Source organism: Coregonus lavaretus, assembly GCF_964263955.1.
Source record: "Coregonus lavaretus genome assembly, chromosome: 36".
NCBI lineage: Eukaryota > Metazoa > Chordata > Actinopteri > Salmoniformes > Salmonidae > Coregonus > Coregonus lavaretus.
In genome coordinates, this window is record NC_140023.1 from 11,310,107 (window position 1) to 11,326,621 (window position 16,515).

Below are 16,515 nucleotides of genomic sequence, written 5' to 3' on the forward strand. Positions count from 1 at the left end.
TGGTGCAGGGGATGGCCCCCCTCGGGTTCTCTCTCCTCCTCTCTCTAGCGCCAGCACCCCCGAGCTCCATGGGAACCGGCTCGGAGGTGCTGGAGGGTGGAATGGACGACCCCCACTCGGGACGTCCGCGGGTAGCCAGCAGGGTGTCTAGACGGATGGAGATGTCTACCAACTGGTCGAAGGAAAGGTTGGTGTCCCTGCAGGCCAGCTCACGACGAACGTCCTCTCGTAGGCTACACCGGTAATGGTCGATGAGGGCCCTCTCATTCCACCCCGCATCCGCCGCTAGAGTCCGGAACTCCAGGGCGAACTCTTGTGCGCTCCTCTTCCCCTGTCGGAGGTGGAACAGACGCTCCCCCGCCGCCTTCCCCTCAGGTGGGTGATCGAAGACAGCCCTGAAGCGGCGGGAGAACTCCGCGTAGGTGATGGTAGCGGCATCTATTCCCCTCCATTCGGCGTTGGCCCACTCCAACGCCTTGCCGGATAGACAGGAGATGAGGGCGGAGACGCTCTCGTACCCTGAGGGCGCTGGGTGTATGGTAGCCAGGTAGAGTTCCACCTGCAGGAGGAACCCCTGACACCCGGCTGCAGAACCGTCATATGCCCTCGGGAGCGAGAGCCGTATGCCACTGGGTTCCGGTGCTGAGAGAGGAGGACTGGCCGTTGGTGATGGGATGGTGTGAGAAGGCGTGGGCACCTCTCCAGTCACCAACCGGCGCAGAGTGTTGGACACCTCGTTCATGGCGGCCCCAAGTTGCCGGATCATGGTGTCTTGATCGCTGATCCGATCCTCCAGCGACTTGGGTGCCGCCACTGCTCCTGCTGACTCCATGATGGGGTGTGTTGTTCTGTCAAGGGCTGAGGTGTATGGTGTGTGGAAGTCAGGCGCAGGACACCGAAGCTAGTCCAACAAAGTTTACTGAAGTAATCCAAATGGCAAAATACAGAGAACGGCCTCAACAATAAACAGAGGCGAGAAAATACGCAAACTGTGCGTAAAACAAAATGACACGAAAACAGGAACAAAACACGCAGCACAACGGACAGGCAAAAAACAACACACAATCTAGCCTAAGCAAAACAAGGAACTTATAGGACAAGTAATCAACACACAACTGGACACAGGTGTAAAAGACAGACGAAAGCAATCACACCAAGAAACATAGAGCGGTGGCAGCTAGTACTCCGGGGACGGCGAACGCCGAAGCCTGCCCGAACCAGGAGGAGGAGCAGTCTCGGCAGAATCCGTGACAATTGTGCTGTCATGGTGACCAAAAGAAAGCTAATGTTAGATAGTTTGATACAGATAATATTAAACATTTTAGATGCTTACCAGCAGCACAGAGACAGCATGTATTTTCTTCATGTTGGTAAGTGCCATCTTACATTTACATTTACATTTTAGTCATTTAGCAGACGCTCTTATCCAGAGCGACTTACAGTTAGTGCATACATTATTTTATCGAACCCACAACCCTGGCGTTGCAAACGCCATGCTCTACCAACTGAGCTACATCCCCTGCCGGCCAAATCCCTCCCCTACCCTGGACGACGCTGGGCCAATTGTGCGCGCCGCCCCATGGGTCTCCCGAACAAATGTCATAAGCCATCAACAATCTACCCAAATGAGTTTTCAAATATATTTTCTGTTCCAGTCTTTTTCCTCACGAATCTTGGAGATATGTGTCAAAATTCTTGGAAGTTGAGCTGCAGATGACAATGATCAAGTATATTTCCCAGAGGCCACTGTGGTGCTCATCCCCCTCCCCCCTCATTAATATTGATACCCTCCCCGCTGTGGCCTCTTAGATGTTAAGTCCCCTGGTAAAGCCTGTGAAAAATGGCTCCGAGTTTGTCACTCTCACAGAACCCCAGAGGGCCACAACGCAACACTAATAAGCAGCAGTCACTCAGACACAGTAGTGGAGATGATCCCATCGTGTAAAGGGGGATGGAGATCTGTGTGGGTATTATTGGTTGTTTGCCTCATGGCTCAGAGAATGAATGTAGACAACCAGGATAGCAACAAGCAACCAGTCAACATCACACAATGTCATGTTAAAAATCCTGCTGAGTGCGGACACTTCCCATTGGGCCTGGCTGCCCTGACATCATCAGAAAGTGACAATTTTTTTTAAAGGGCATTACATCATTTGGATTCAGAGGCCAGCAAATGCTATTTGTGCTGAAGACTGACAGTGTATATCATCCAAATTAGAGTGCATCTGGTCTCATGAGATACGTGGCCAGCGCTACAGTAGGCTATACGTCAATGGCAACATTCAGTCAGAATAAATGCTATTCTGTTCCAGACCCTTTTCATTGTACAGCAATACTTGAAATATCTGATAGTTAGCATAATCACAATGCCCAAAGCATATTTGGTGTCAACTGGTTTCACTCGTTTGATGAGTGACAATGGCAAGGTGAGAGAGCGGTCACAATAATGTTAGTAAAATGGAGCTGGAAATGACATTAGCTTACTGCCCTCGTGTTCACATGCTGATGAAACACCAACAACATGCTCCAAACCGCTTAGAACAAATGGAATTTCTAACAAATATTTACTAACAGTGCTGATGAAAGACAATGTCAGATCATGGATGCTTAGGATTGTTATAAAGCAGAGTACTAGAAAGTGATTAGACAGTAGCCAACGACACCTCAACCATTACTTTCAACCTTCCACGATCACCTCAAGATTCAATTTGCAGGCCAGTCTCCGAATCTCCAGAGATGTTTTATTACAGGATGATACGGCTGGGAGAGTCTTCCCTGCTCTTCCCTGCTGCAGTTTGGAGGTGGATCTTGACAACTCTGCCTTTTGATGTGCAATTTGCTAGTTATGTCTTGGGAACTCGGCTCTTCTTTGGAAGGTGTAGCTGAAAGAACTATACACTGTTAAATGCAATGACATTATTGCGTGTTATTAAAATAGACAGAGTAAGTAGGCAGTTACAGTGCGTGTGTGTGTGTGTGAGAGAAAACAGAGGAAGCGAGTGAGAAAGAGAGAGAGGGGGTATCAGTGATTTGAGTATGAGAGATTGGAAGGTCAATAATTATCATTATGGAAAAACATGTCAACCCATTAGGCACAAATTGGTTGAACAACATGGTTTCAACGTAATTTGCCAACGTATTGTGATGTGGAATCTACGTGGATAATACATGTTGGTTTTGAAAAAAGTAATCAACTGTTGTGTTGAGGGTGAAATTTCAACCTCAGGATTAGGTCATCATGGTAACCAATTTTCAACATAGAAAAACCTTGTATCAAATATGTTGAATTTGTACCTTTGAAACAACATCAGATCTTCAACGTTATATCCACTATCATAAGAAAAAAAAATGTCTGGGCAGCACCTCCTACTGGAGAATTGATCTATATACTGTACAGCTATCCATTTGGTCTCCCATCCAGGTTTTAACCAAGCCCAACCCTGCTCAGCGTTGATATACACTCAGTGTCCAAAACATTTTGAACAGTTTCCTACTTTATGTTGCACCCCCTTTTGCCATCAGAACAGCCTCAATTCATCGGGGCATGGATTCTACAAGGAGTCGAAAGCGTTTCACAGCGATGCTGGCCCATGTTGACTCCAATGCTTCCCACAGTTGTGTCAAGTTGGCTGGATGTCCTTTGGGTGGTGGACCATTCTTGATACACACGGGAAACTGTTGAGTGTGGAAAAACCCAGCATCGTCGAAGTTCTTGACGCACTCAAACTGGTGCGCCTGGAACCATACTTACAGTAAGTGCATTCATCTTAATATAGCTAGGTGAGACAACCACATATCACAGTCAAATATACAGAATACGAACATTCCATTCCATCTAAACAATGGATATATAGCATTTTGCAAAAACAACACATTTTCATACACATCTAAAATCAATGAATAAAAATATAATAATATTTGGAATATAAATATAATAATATTTTACACACACGTGAAGGTACCCATAAGCAATCAATTCTGATGAAAAAACACAAATGTGGAAAAAATTGTGGATATAGTATTTTGGAAAAATTCATTTAGGCCGATATAGCATAGCTATTGTTTCAATTCAACCCAGGGTTCAACAATACATATTAGGCCTAGGGTTTCAAACTTTGGTTGATATCAAATGTAATCTTCAAGTTGTTAATTAATATGTTGGATACAGGTCACCATCTCAACCAAAAACCTAAGTTAAATTTTATCTAAAGTGCATTTCAAAAGTTTGATTTGATGTAATTTAGTCATTTTCTTTAACATAAATGTTTGGTTGAGATGGAGATGTGAATCCATCATATCAATTATTAATTTGTAGACAAACTGGAATGAAAGCCAGACTAAGTCTGTAGCACAAAATATAAATCTCCTTCAAATGTTGATATTTAAACCAAACACAATTCAAGATCACTTTTGCAATACATTAAATAGCCTTAACTTTAGGCTATTTAATGTATCTTACAAACTAATGAAACAGTATTTATTCAACCTTAAAATGAGTAACATCCAACTGTTGAGCGTGAAAAATCCAGCGGTGTTGCAGTTCTTGACACAAACCGGGTGCGCCTGGCGCCTACTACCATACCCCATTCAAAGGCACTAAAATCTTCTGTCTTGCCCATTCACCTCTGAATTTTATTTTATTTAACTAGGCAAGTCAGTTAAGAATAAATTCTTATATACAATGACAGCCTACACCGGCCAAACCCGGAAGACGCTGGGCCAATTGTGGGCCGCCCAATCATTGCCAGTTGTGATACAGCCTGGAATCAAACCAGGGGGTCTGTAGTGACACCTCAAGCACTGAGATGCAGTGCCTTAGACCGCTGCGCCACACGGGAGCCCTAAACTGGCACACACAACACGTCTCAATTGTCTCAAGGCTTAAAAATCCTTCTTTAACCTATCTTCTCCCCTTCATCTACAGTGATTGAAGTGGATTTAACAAGTGACATCAATAAGGGATCATAGCTTTCATCTGGATTCACCTGGTCAGTCTATGTCATGGAAAGAGCAGGTGTTCTTAATGTTTTGTATACTCAGTGTATAAGGCATTCCTACAACTTTGTTGTGCTTTTAAAATGGCTGAAAACTAAGTGATAACACATTTCGATGACAACTAAATTATTGTTTTTCTATTAGAATTTGGTTGTGCTTTTAGGTGGTTGAAAGTATAGTGATAACACTTTGGGAATTCAACTTCTGGCTGTCTTTTTGGGTGGGTGAATAAATGTTGAAATCTCATTGCTCAATGTCTCAACCGAATATTACCCACATTTCCAGTGGTAAATCTCCAAAAGTTTAAAAAAAATAAACATACATCGAAAGTGAAACTACTTGTCTTCAGAACAGACTAGTGAAGGAATTTGACTAGGCTAGACTTTACGAAGTTATAAAGGTAAACTTATCTTACAGTGGCAATTATGTTCGTTGTCGATTTAAATATGTCTTAAATATATGATATATCAGACTATTGATACATTGTGTTCGGTAGATGTGTAGGCTATCTATTTCATTGACGCAAGATACGGCGTAGAGTTGAAAATGACTTGAGTTGGATGAGAGTTAGTTTAGTTAGCTACCTTCTGACAATAACACAATGTCAGAGTTGAGCCTATACAAAGTATGTCAACGATAATATGTTGATAGTCAACTCACCGAAATACACAGGACGACTTTAAAATTGTGACTTTAAAACAGTTACAGAGTTTAATGGTTGTGATAGGAGAAAACAAAAAATGTATTAACAACATTGTTGTTACTCCACAATACTAACCTAATGTGACAAAGCAATTAACTTTGTCCTGAATACAAAGTGTTATGTTTAGGGCAAGTCCAATACAACACATTACTGAGTACCACACTCTCCATATTTTCAAGCATAGTGGTGGCTGCATCATGTTATGGGTATGCTTGTAATCGTTAAGGACTGGGGAATTTTTCAGGATAAAAAATATATGGAATGGAGCTAAGCACAGGGTAAATCCTAGAGGAAAACCTGGTTCAGTCTGCTTTCCACCAGACAATGGGAGAATAATTCACCTTTCAGCAGGACAATAACCTAAAACACAAGCCCAAATCTACACTGAAGTTGCTTACCAAGAAGACAGTGAATGTCCCTGAGTGGCCTAGTTACAGTTTTGACTTAAATCTACTTGAAAATCTATGGCAATACTTGAAAATGGTTATCTAGCAATGATCAACAACCAATTTGACAAAGCTTGAATAATTTTGAAAAGAATAATGGTCAAATATTGTACAATCCAGGTGTGCAAAGTTCTTAGAGACTTACCCAGAAAGACTCACAGCTGTAATCACTGCCAAAGGTCATTCTAACATGTATTGACTCAGGGGTGTAAATACTTATGTGAATTAGATATTTCTGTATTTTTTTCAATTCACTTTGTCATTATGGGGTATTGTGTGTAGATGGGTGAGAGAGAAAAAAATATTGAATCCATTTTGAATTCAGAATTTAACAACATAATGTGGAATAAATCAAGAGGTATAAATACTTTCTGAAGGCACTGTATATCTCTCCATGTACCACTAGGGGGAGTGAGTGGCCTTTGCGCGGGAAGAACTGGGTAGCTCCTCTTTTTACTTATTTTCAGGGGTCGGTTATCGCAGCGATTCGTCCGGTCCGACAGGATGTGTGCTGGTCATTTTCCAAGCACACCAAGTCCCGAGGCAGATACGATTGTTTCACATCATACTATCAAGCTCTCTTCCGACCATGCTGTGCAATAGAGATCATTGGTTGGTAATCCTCATAAACAGTAAAGTAATCCTCAAAAACTGCCAGTGTTTTTTCCCCCTAACCCTAACCCTTGTGTTACGAAGGGTTACTTCGTAACACAAGTAAATGGTTTTCATTTTCAAAAATAACCATATATGTTCAAATCTTTACACTTTTATAGTAACAAATGTTGTATTTTGAAAAGTTATTTTGATTACTTTCATCCATAGCAACTTGTCATGAAAATGTTTATGTTGTTCATTCAGTGTTGTGTTTCTGTGATACTCAGAGGATGACAAATTGGGGATTGAGCTAATCTGACATACCGGTTTGACCTAAAATGGTCGATGATATGGCGATATCGTTTTGCTCTAACTTTGGAATGCGATGGGCTATCAACTCAGTTCCAATTACATCTGAAAGATGTATACAGTGCATTCGGAAACTATTCAGACCCCTCAACTTTTTCCACATTTTGTTACGTGACACTTGGCATTCAGGCCAAAGAGTTCAATCTTGGTTTCATAAAACAAGAGAATCTTGTTTCTCATGGTCTGAGAGTCCTTTAGGTGCCTTTTTGCAAACTCCAAGCGGGCTGTCATGTGCCTTTTACTGAGGAGTGGCTTCTGTTTGGAAACTCTACCATAAAGGCCTGATTGGTGGAGTGCTGCAGAGATGGTTGTTCTTCTGGAAGGTTCTCCCATCTCCACAGAGGAACTCTGGAGCTCTGTCAGAGTGAACCTCAGGTTCTTGGTCACCTCCCTGACCAAGGCCATTCTCCCACCGATTGCTCAGCAGCCAGCTCTAGGAAGAGTCTTGGTGGTTCCAAACTTCTTCCATTTAAGAATGATGGAGGCCACTGTGTTCTTGGAGACCTTCAATGCTGCACACATTTTTTGGTACCCTTCCCGAGATCTGTGCCTCGACACAATCCTGTCTCATCGCTCTACGGACAATTCTTTCAACCTCATGGCTTGGTTTTTGCTCTGACATGCACTGTCAACTATGGGACCTTATATAGACAGGTGTGTGCCTTCCCAAATCATGTCCAATCAATTTAATTTAACACATGTGGACTCCAATCAAGTTGTAGAAACATCTCAAGGATGATCAATGGAAACAGGATGCACCTGAGCTCAATTTCGAGTCTCATAGCAAAGGGTCTGAATACTTATGTAAATAAGGTATTTCTGTTTTTAATTTCTAATGAATGTGCAAACATTTCTAAAAACCTGTTTTTGCTTTGTCATTATGGGTATTGTGTGTAGATTGGAGAGTGAAATGTACATAAAAAAATTAAAAATAAAGAATAAGGCTGTAACGTAACAAAATGTGGAAAAAGTCAAGGGGTCGGAATACTTTCCGAATGCACTTTGGCTAAATATGGATTTACATTTATGCTTTTTTTTTATTTATAAAGGCTGCCACTCCCTCTAGGGGCCAAATCTGGGGTGGCTCCATATCTACAGTTGAAGTCGGAAGTTTACATACACCTTAGCCAAATACATTTAAACTCAGACTTTCACAATTCCTGACATTTAATCCTAGTAAAAAGTCCACTGTTTTAAGTCAGTTAGGATCACCACTTTATTTTAAGAATGTGAAATGTCAGAATAATAGTAGAGACAATGATTTATTTCAGCTTTTACTTCTTTCATCATATTCCCAGTGGGTCAGAAGTTTAAATACACTCAATTAGTATTTGGTAGCATTGCCTTTAAATTGTTTAACTTGGGTCAAACGTTTCGGGTAGCCTTCCACAAGCTTCCCACAATAAGTTGGGTGAATTTTGGCCCATTCCTCCTGACAGAGCTGGTGTAACTGAGTCAGATTTGTAGGCCTCCTTGCTCTCACACGCTTTTTCAGTTCTGCCTACTAATTTTCTATAGGATTGAGGTCAGGGCTTTGTGATGGCCACTCCAATACCTTGACTTTGTTGTCCTTAAGCCATTTTGCCACAACTTTGGAAGTATGTTTGGGGTCATTGTCCCTTTGGAAGACCCATTTGCGACCAAGCTTTAACTTCCTGACTGATGTCTTGAGATGTTGCTTCAATATATCCACATAATTTTCCTTCCTCATGATGCCATCTATTTTGTGAAGTGCGCCAGTCCCTCCTGCAGCAAAGCACCCCCACAGCATGATGCTGCCACCCCCGTGCTTCACGTTTGGGATGGTGTTCTTCGTCTTGCAAGCAGCCACTTTTTTCCTCCAAACATAACGATGGTCATTATGGCCAAACAGTTATAATTTTGTTTCATCAGACCAGAGGACATTTCTCCAAAAAGTAAGATCTTTGTCCCTATGTGCAGTTGCAAACCGTAGTCTGGCTTTTTTATGGTGGTTTTGGAGTAGTGGCTTCTTCCTTACTGAGCGGCCTTTCAGGTTATGTCGATATAGGACTTGTTTTTCTGTGGATATAGATACTTTTGTACCTGTTTCCTCCAGCATCTTCACAAGGTCCTTAGCAGTTGTTCTGGGATTGATTTGCACTTTTCGCACCAAAGTACGTTCATCTCTAGGAGACAGAACGCGTCTCCTTCCTGAGCGGTATGACGGCTGCGTGGTCCCATGGTGTTTATATTTGCGTACAATTGTTTGTACAGATGAACGTGGTACCTTCAGGCGTTTGGAAATTGCTCCCAAGGATGAACCAGACTTGTGGAGGTCTACAATCTTGGCTGATTTATTTTGATGTTCCCATGATGTCAAGCAAAGAGGCACTGAGTTTGAAGGTAGGCCTTGAAATACATCCACAGGTACACCTCCAATTGACTCAAATGATGTCAATTAGCCTATCAGAAGCTTCTAAAGCCATGACATCATTTTCTGGAATTTTCCAAGTTGTTTAAAGTCACAGTCAAGTTAGTGTATGTAAACTTCTGACCCACTGGAATTGTGATACAGTGAATTATAAGTGAAATAATCTGTCTGTAAACAATTGTTGGAAAAATTACTTGTGTCATGCACAAAGTAGATGTCCTAACCGACTTGCCAAAACTATAGTTTGTTAACAAGAAATTTGTGGAGTGGTTGAAAAACAAGTTTTAATGACTCCAACCTAAGTGTATGTAAACTTCCGACTTCAACTGTATATTTTTTAAGGGTGCGTACATCTACCTCTGTGCCAACTTTTATCACAAAGTGAACTATTGAAACCACATTTTCAGTTTAGCCACTCACCACTAGTATACAAATGAGAGATTATTTTTCCATCCTCAGTTTTAACACATAAATCATGGTTAGTGATGTTTTTTTGTCTGTGACTAGTTGCTTGACAATGTCATAAAATTTCAGGATCAAAAAGATGGTTTCGGGCCTCCCGAGTGGCGCGGTGGTCATAATGTTCAAATGCCGACGTCACTACAGACCCAGGTTTGATGCCAGGCTGTGTCACAGCTGGCCGTGACCGGGAGACCCATGAGGCGGTGCACAATTGGCCCAGCGTCATCCGGGTTAGGGGAGGGTTTGGCCGGCCGGGATTTCCTTGTCCCATCGCGCTCTAGCGACTCCTTGTGGCGGACCGGGAGCCTGCAAGCTGACTTCGGTTGTCAGTTGGACGGTGTTTCCTCTGACACGTTGGTGCGGCTTGCTTCTGGGTTAAGCGAGTAGTGTGTCAAGAAGCAGTGCGGCTTGGCAGGGTCGGGTTTCGGAGGACACATGACTCTCGACCTTCACCTCTCCCGAGTCCAAGGGGAGTTGGACCCCTTGGGGTTAAAATTTACCCCTGTTTGCACTTTTAGGGTTAAAGGTTGATGCAATCCGGAGCTCCCTACAGAACAACAGTCTGCATACTATACTTATGGAGTAATCCCTACTGGTGATGCACTGCAGTGACTGTCACATCACTCAGTCACCACACATCTCTATCAGATACATACAGTATGCATGTACATTTATTGTAGCCATGACTCTAAATCACTATATCACACGCTATCACAGTGAAGATGTGAGGACCGATTGCGACAATTTTAATTGTATAGGCCTGTAGTGATTTTTCTGTGTTTTATTTATTTATATGATTGCATACTGGGAATAAAATAGTCTTATACTATATTTATGATCCAGTCATAGGTTGGTACATTAGTTATGCACTTGCTGTTACTTGTTACTACTGTGCTGCATTTTAAATAAATAAAAACTGAGCTACTGTACATGGTATCACCCCTGCCATTATAATAGCTTATTGACATTTTTGAGAGAGGGAAAGTAGAGAGAGCAAGAGAGAGTGGTGAGAGCAGACCCGGCACCAGGATAAAGTGACTATGGGGGCAGCTGAAATCGGGGGGGTTCTTGCATTGGAATTATAATTCATTCTGCTTATATCACGCTATACCACAATAAACATAATGTTCAAATGCCGAGACTCCGAGACCATTAAGTGCTTTTGAAGTGACAGGTTGGCACAAAATCTGTAGCCCATCTCCGCTGCACTGTATCAGCAAAATGGACAGTGGCCTACACAGTAAAGCAAGGCCTATTTGGCAATGAAAATAGGCTACAAGATAGATAGGGTAATTCACCAATTTCAAATAGCCTATGTGAATCAATAGCATGCTTCCTGTTAGAATACCCACCTTGGGTCAAGGCCTTGTCTGCGTTAGCATTAGACCTTATACAGAACTTTCGACATGGGAACCAGAATGCTGCATCTGCAGTAACCTAGTATTCCAGCCACTCTCTGCCTATGAACCAGTTGCTATTAAATGAATGTTTTTGGACAGAAAACCTGCGGCTAGGGTAGGATTCTAGGATAACCTGGGCTGGCTCCTCTGTTCCAAGATTATCAGGAACAGTCGGGGGTGGAGGGGGCTGTGAAGCCATTATCCTGGCGGCACTTGTGGAAGGGGGGGGGACTCTTCACGCAGAGCTAGCTGGAGCTCGGCAGCTTGATCGCTGCTGGGCTTGGCAGCAGCCTCAGTGGTTTCATTTCTGATGTCCATAATGGCAGTGGCAGATTAGCTGGTTAGAGCTAAATAGGCTAATAACACTAATGCCTTTTAAAGCTAGCTAAGAAGCTAACTAAACTATGTAGTGGCGTGGCGTGAGGCAGAGTTCAGTGAAGCAGCTTCAACTGTAAACTTGACCCTGTCCTTATAAATCAAAATCAGATATTACAGGCGGAGGCGTATCTCTTTATTCACGTAGCCTACCACTGATGAGCAGCGCTTTTTCCCGCTTTTTATGGACACCCAAAGGAGGCATACCTAACCAGTGGCTTTCCATAGCCCCCCTACACACAAACACACACACACACACTCCGCGGCGCGCTCTGTCCATGGTGCTGATACAGCACAGCGGAGATACAGATTTAGCGCCAACCTGTCACTCAATCATTATAAAGTTTTTGCTATTTTTATATAGGGACATAAAACTGAAACTGAGGTGGCATAAGTTTCAACTGAGGGGGCTAAGCCCCTTTTTGCACCCTTGTGGAACCGGGCCTGGGTGAGAGGAAATGTAGTCATTCACATTGGTTTTCTGTGAGTCCTATTCAGATAGATGGGGAAGGAGGGAGTGGGAAAGGCCATTTGTGGAAATAGTATGATGTGTGGGATCACTGAAAGGATACTGGAAAAGTGGATATTACAAGAGTGATCAGTCAGGTTTGAAATAGAGAATAGACATGATAAGTGCACCGCAGTGCACAGCTGGGTGGGTCTCATTACTGTTGTAAGTCTGGAGACTGTGCTCAGGCCTCTCAACTAAGTCCCTCTGTTAGACCTCTGGAATACTTTATATTCAGCAGTGAATTAAGGTACTAGTTTGATGGCCAGCAATGTATACGACACTGCTTGTAGTCTCCATCAGCATCAAAGGGACAATATATTGAACCAAAAAAGTGGTAGATCTTCAATTCTTCTCATAGAAATAGTATTGAAAGAATGGACACTGAAGTTGTGGCTGATTGAATGCCTCTGGGAGGGGGTTACCCATAAAGCTATGATCTAAGATCAGCTAGCTATACAATCATCTAGGTATGTCGCAGTGAATTATTTCAATGTCTCCTGGTAAGTTAAAAAAATTACAAGCAATGTTTAAACAACAATTCCCTCACTACTATTTGTTTGATCTCTGCCAAGTAGAGTCAACTAGGACTTTAGCATTTCTACGAAAAGGCCTCTTGTTAATTTTGATCTTAAAAGAAAAGTATTTTTGGCTGGAGAACAAGAACTTCCTTGAAGCAGACCTCCTGTGGGATTTGGTTTGTTTTTCCAAGTGTATCAAATTTCAGCCCTTTGAAGTTTCACTGATTCTTGGAAGTGCCGACTTAGCTTTTTGCTAGCCTACAATGGCTCTTCAAAACTCAAATATAGACCTATACAGCTGATAAACATTTTTAGTCAAATATCTCAATAGACGTTTCTGTAAGGAAATATTTGTCATATTTTCAAGCAATCACATATATTATACGCCTGTGGCAGTTCACAACATATGTATGGCTGATGGAGGGGGACATTTGATATTGAAATAGCTCATTAAAGCTCAATAAAGTGTTCAACATGAATCATTCACATTTTCTTAATTTGCTCTTTTTTTTTATGTAGTCAATTGACAGTGACATCATGAATACTAGACTAGGTCAGATGAATGGTATGTGTTCTGTAGGTCTCTGGTATTGCATCATGGAGTGTTGTAGCTAATGTTTATCTTCACCCAGGACTGTAAATATCACACCAGTCTGACCGTTTAATCCTATAGATTGATATGTTATATACTTTGAGTGGATGTTTGCATATGTAGACTTGTTTGAGCTTGACAGCCCAGTAGCACCTTATCAGCTGCTTAAAGCCTTTAAGCAAAGCTGTGTGTGTGTGTGCGTGTGGGTGTGCGTGTGCGTGTGGGTGTGTGTGGGTGTGTGTGTTTGTGTGCGTGTGGGTGTGTGTGTGTGTGTGTTTGTGTGCGTGTGCATGTGGGTGTGTGTGTGTGTGTGTGTGTTTGTGTGCGTGTGCATGTGCGTGTGTTTGTGTGCGTGTGTGTGTGTGTGTGTGTGTGTGTGTGTAGTGCGTGTGGGTGGGTGTGTGTGTGTGTTTGTGTGCGTGTGCGTGTGGGTGTGTGTGTGTGTATGTGTGTGTGTGTGTGTAGTGCGTGTGGGTGTGTGTGTGTGTGTTTGTGTGCGTGTGCGTGTGGGTGTGTGTGTGGGTGTGTGTGTGTGTGTGCGTGCATGCGTGCCTGCGTGCCTGCGTTAGCCACTACATATTCACCCTGAACGCTGACCTTTAGGTAGGCCTATAGCCTACACACAGACATATCATTTGGTTAGTACTTTACTTATTTTGAAAAGTAACAGCATTTGAGGATTCCAAAACCGTACTTTGACCTCCAATTTACCACTATGGTTGGGGATTCTTCCACAGTGGGCTGTGAGGCTTTCAAACCAGACAATACCTCTCATTTATTCAAGCCAAATGGATGACAGAATTAGTTCAACACAGTCGTTCATTTAATTTCTTGGAGGAGATTCCCCTGAAAGAGCGCTGAATGTTTCTCATCAAATGTTGAAAGCGTAAAGTCTAGCCAAATTATCTGTCTGTGTTCCCCTAACATTCTTCTAGGGTGAATAGTAGATTTGGTTTCCAAGCCTCAACAGAATGTTGTTTTTTTCTCGTACAAGCTTTGCTATTCCACAGAGATGGAAAAAGCAGTGTTGTGTTTTTTGTTGTGTGGAGGATGCCGCTGGAAGCGAGTGTGTAGTGAAGGTTCCCCTGAGAGAGTGAGTGGAGTAAGAGCACACAGGTAATAGATCTACTTGCAGGGGGAGAGGGAATAAAGAGTGTATGAGTATGTTAACAAGTAATTGTTTACAGTAATGAAATTCAAAGACTATATTATTATTATTCAGAGTGGTAGTCAATTTGTTTAAAATGTTACTGTACTAAAAGTGGTAAAGTTGTAAAAGTTACTTGCTGTAAGTATGTCAGACAAAAGGGTTTTCGTAGCTGTTTAATTATTTCCATTCCAAATGGACTCTTTGTTAATTTAATTTATATGCATGTCGCAGTAGACTGCTCAGTGTTTTGGCCTGAGCTTAGGTAGACATTATTCAACGTTCACTTCATTAACATTTTACATTTTAGTCATTTAGCATACGCTCTTATCCAGACCGACTTATATCTTAAGGTAGCTAGGTAAGACAAACCGCATATCACAGTCATAGTAAGTAAAAAAAAATCTCGATAACACAGCTATCAGCAGTCAGTGCTGATAAGAAAAGTGCAAGTGTTAGTTCAAGAAAGGCAAGTGTTATTTATTTTCTTTTTTTGGCTTCCAGGTAAACACAAACCCTGAATTTCTTGAAATCTAGTAAAAAAATAAATGATGTTTTGTAAGGGATTCACATATTCCTTTGGAGACAGTCTTAATTCACACTGTTTAAACTTCAAAGTGTTGTTGCTTTCAGCCCAATGACCCTGACCTCTGAGCTTTGACCTGCTACCACAGCAGCCTAGCACTCATGAACTTTGATCTTTGACCTTTTAAAGTTGGAAACATTTGGTTACTAATCTAACTAAATGTGGGCCACAAGACGTTAGCAGTCAGCGTGAGAACAGGGTGAGAGAGGATGTGACCACTGTAAGTGTGCAAGCAGACAGTCTTAGAGGGCATGTGACTCATAGACTGTTGCCACTGTTTGCCTGCTTTGCACCCCTGCCCGCCTGATGCCTTTGCACGTACAGGAGACAGTGGGGATGTGGAGGTGTAGGTCGCCCAGAGAGCTGATGTTGCACAGCACATAGAACAGGAAAAGAGACATGCTGCTCCATGACCACAGGAAGTGACCTCAGAGCTGATGATGAGGAACTCAGATGCAAGCAGAGCGGGTTGAGGGGATTTTGAGTACTTTATGTGCTGAAACACATATACACACACACTCACACACACACACACACTCACACACACACACACACACACACACACACACGCACGGAACACACACACTCTCACTTTCTCTCTCCTCACACACAAAAAAAAACACACACACACAAGACCTACAGAAATAAATCTGCAAAGCTGGCTCTAGACGGTATGTCTGTACAGAGAGATTTCCCTGCCCCGCTTGTAGTGGTCGGCCTAATTAAAGCTGAGTGTATCTGTGTGTCTGTACACTACTGAGGGATTTGACTGGGAACATTCAGTCAGACAGTGTCTGGAGGGAAAGACAATGGAGAAAGGAGAGTGAATAGTATGCTTTGTTACAACCGGCTGCCATAGAGAATGACAGGAATAATCCCAGCTGAATATCCCATAGAGATGGATTTATCGGGAGTAGTGGTATCTGAGAAATCCGGTTAGGGACTTAATGCAAACAGAACAGAGGCAGAATGAACTAAGCCAGTGTGCCTGCAGCTGCACAGACCCCTAGTCAACTCGTCAACTCCTCACCCCCTGTCCCTGTCATGTCATCAAACTGTCCTCAACCTGTCCTCAATCTGTCCTCACACTCCTTAAACTCTCTACTTGCACAGGTCTTGTGTAGGACATGTGAGCTAGCTAGCTGGTGATGCTGAGACCTGAAGTAGTCTCTCCCCTAGCCGACTCAAGGCCATGGTCCAGCCATTGTCCAGTTTATTAGGTACACCCATTTAGTACCGGGTAGGTAGGACCCCCCTTTGCCTCCAGAGCACCCTGAATTATATGGGGAATGGCACCATTGCTCAGTTGGTATCAAGGGACCTAACGTTTGCCAGGAAAACATTCCCCACACCATTACACCACCGCTACCAGCCTGTACCATTGACACCAGGCAGGATGGGGCCATGGACTCATGCTGCTTATGC

At 42.7% G+C, this 16,515-nt stretch overlaps 1 pseudogene across 1 annotated transcript in view; it reads right to left on the reverse strand.

The window, feature by feature from the left end:
- The window catches only part of LOC311110529 (tumor necrosis factor receptor superfamily member 6-like), a 35,355-nt pseudogene extending 23,676 nt beyond the window's left edge, over positions 1-11,679 (reverse strand). Inside the window, exons 1-3 of the transcript in view lie at positions 11,575-11,679; positions 2,808-2,898; positions 1,334-1,381 (exon numbers count right to left, since the gene is read on the reverse strand). The product of the transcript in view is annotated as a tumor necrosis factor receptor superfamily member 6-like (transcript). The remainder of the gene's footprint in view (positions 1-1,333; positions 1,382-2,807; positions 2,899-11,574) is intronic.
- Positions 11,680-16,515: the final 4,836 nt, after the last annotated feature.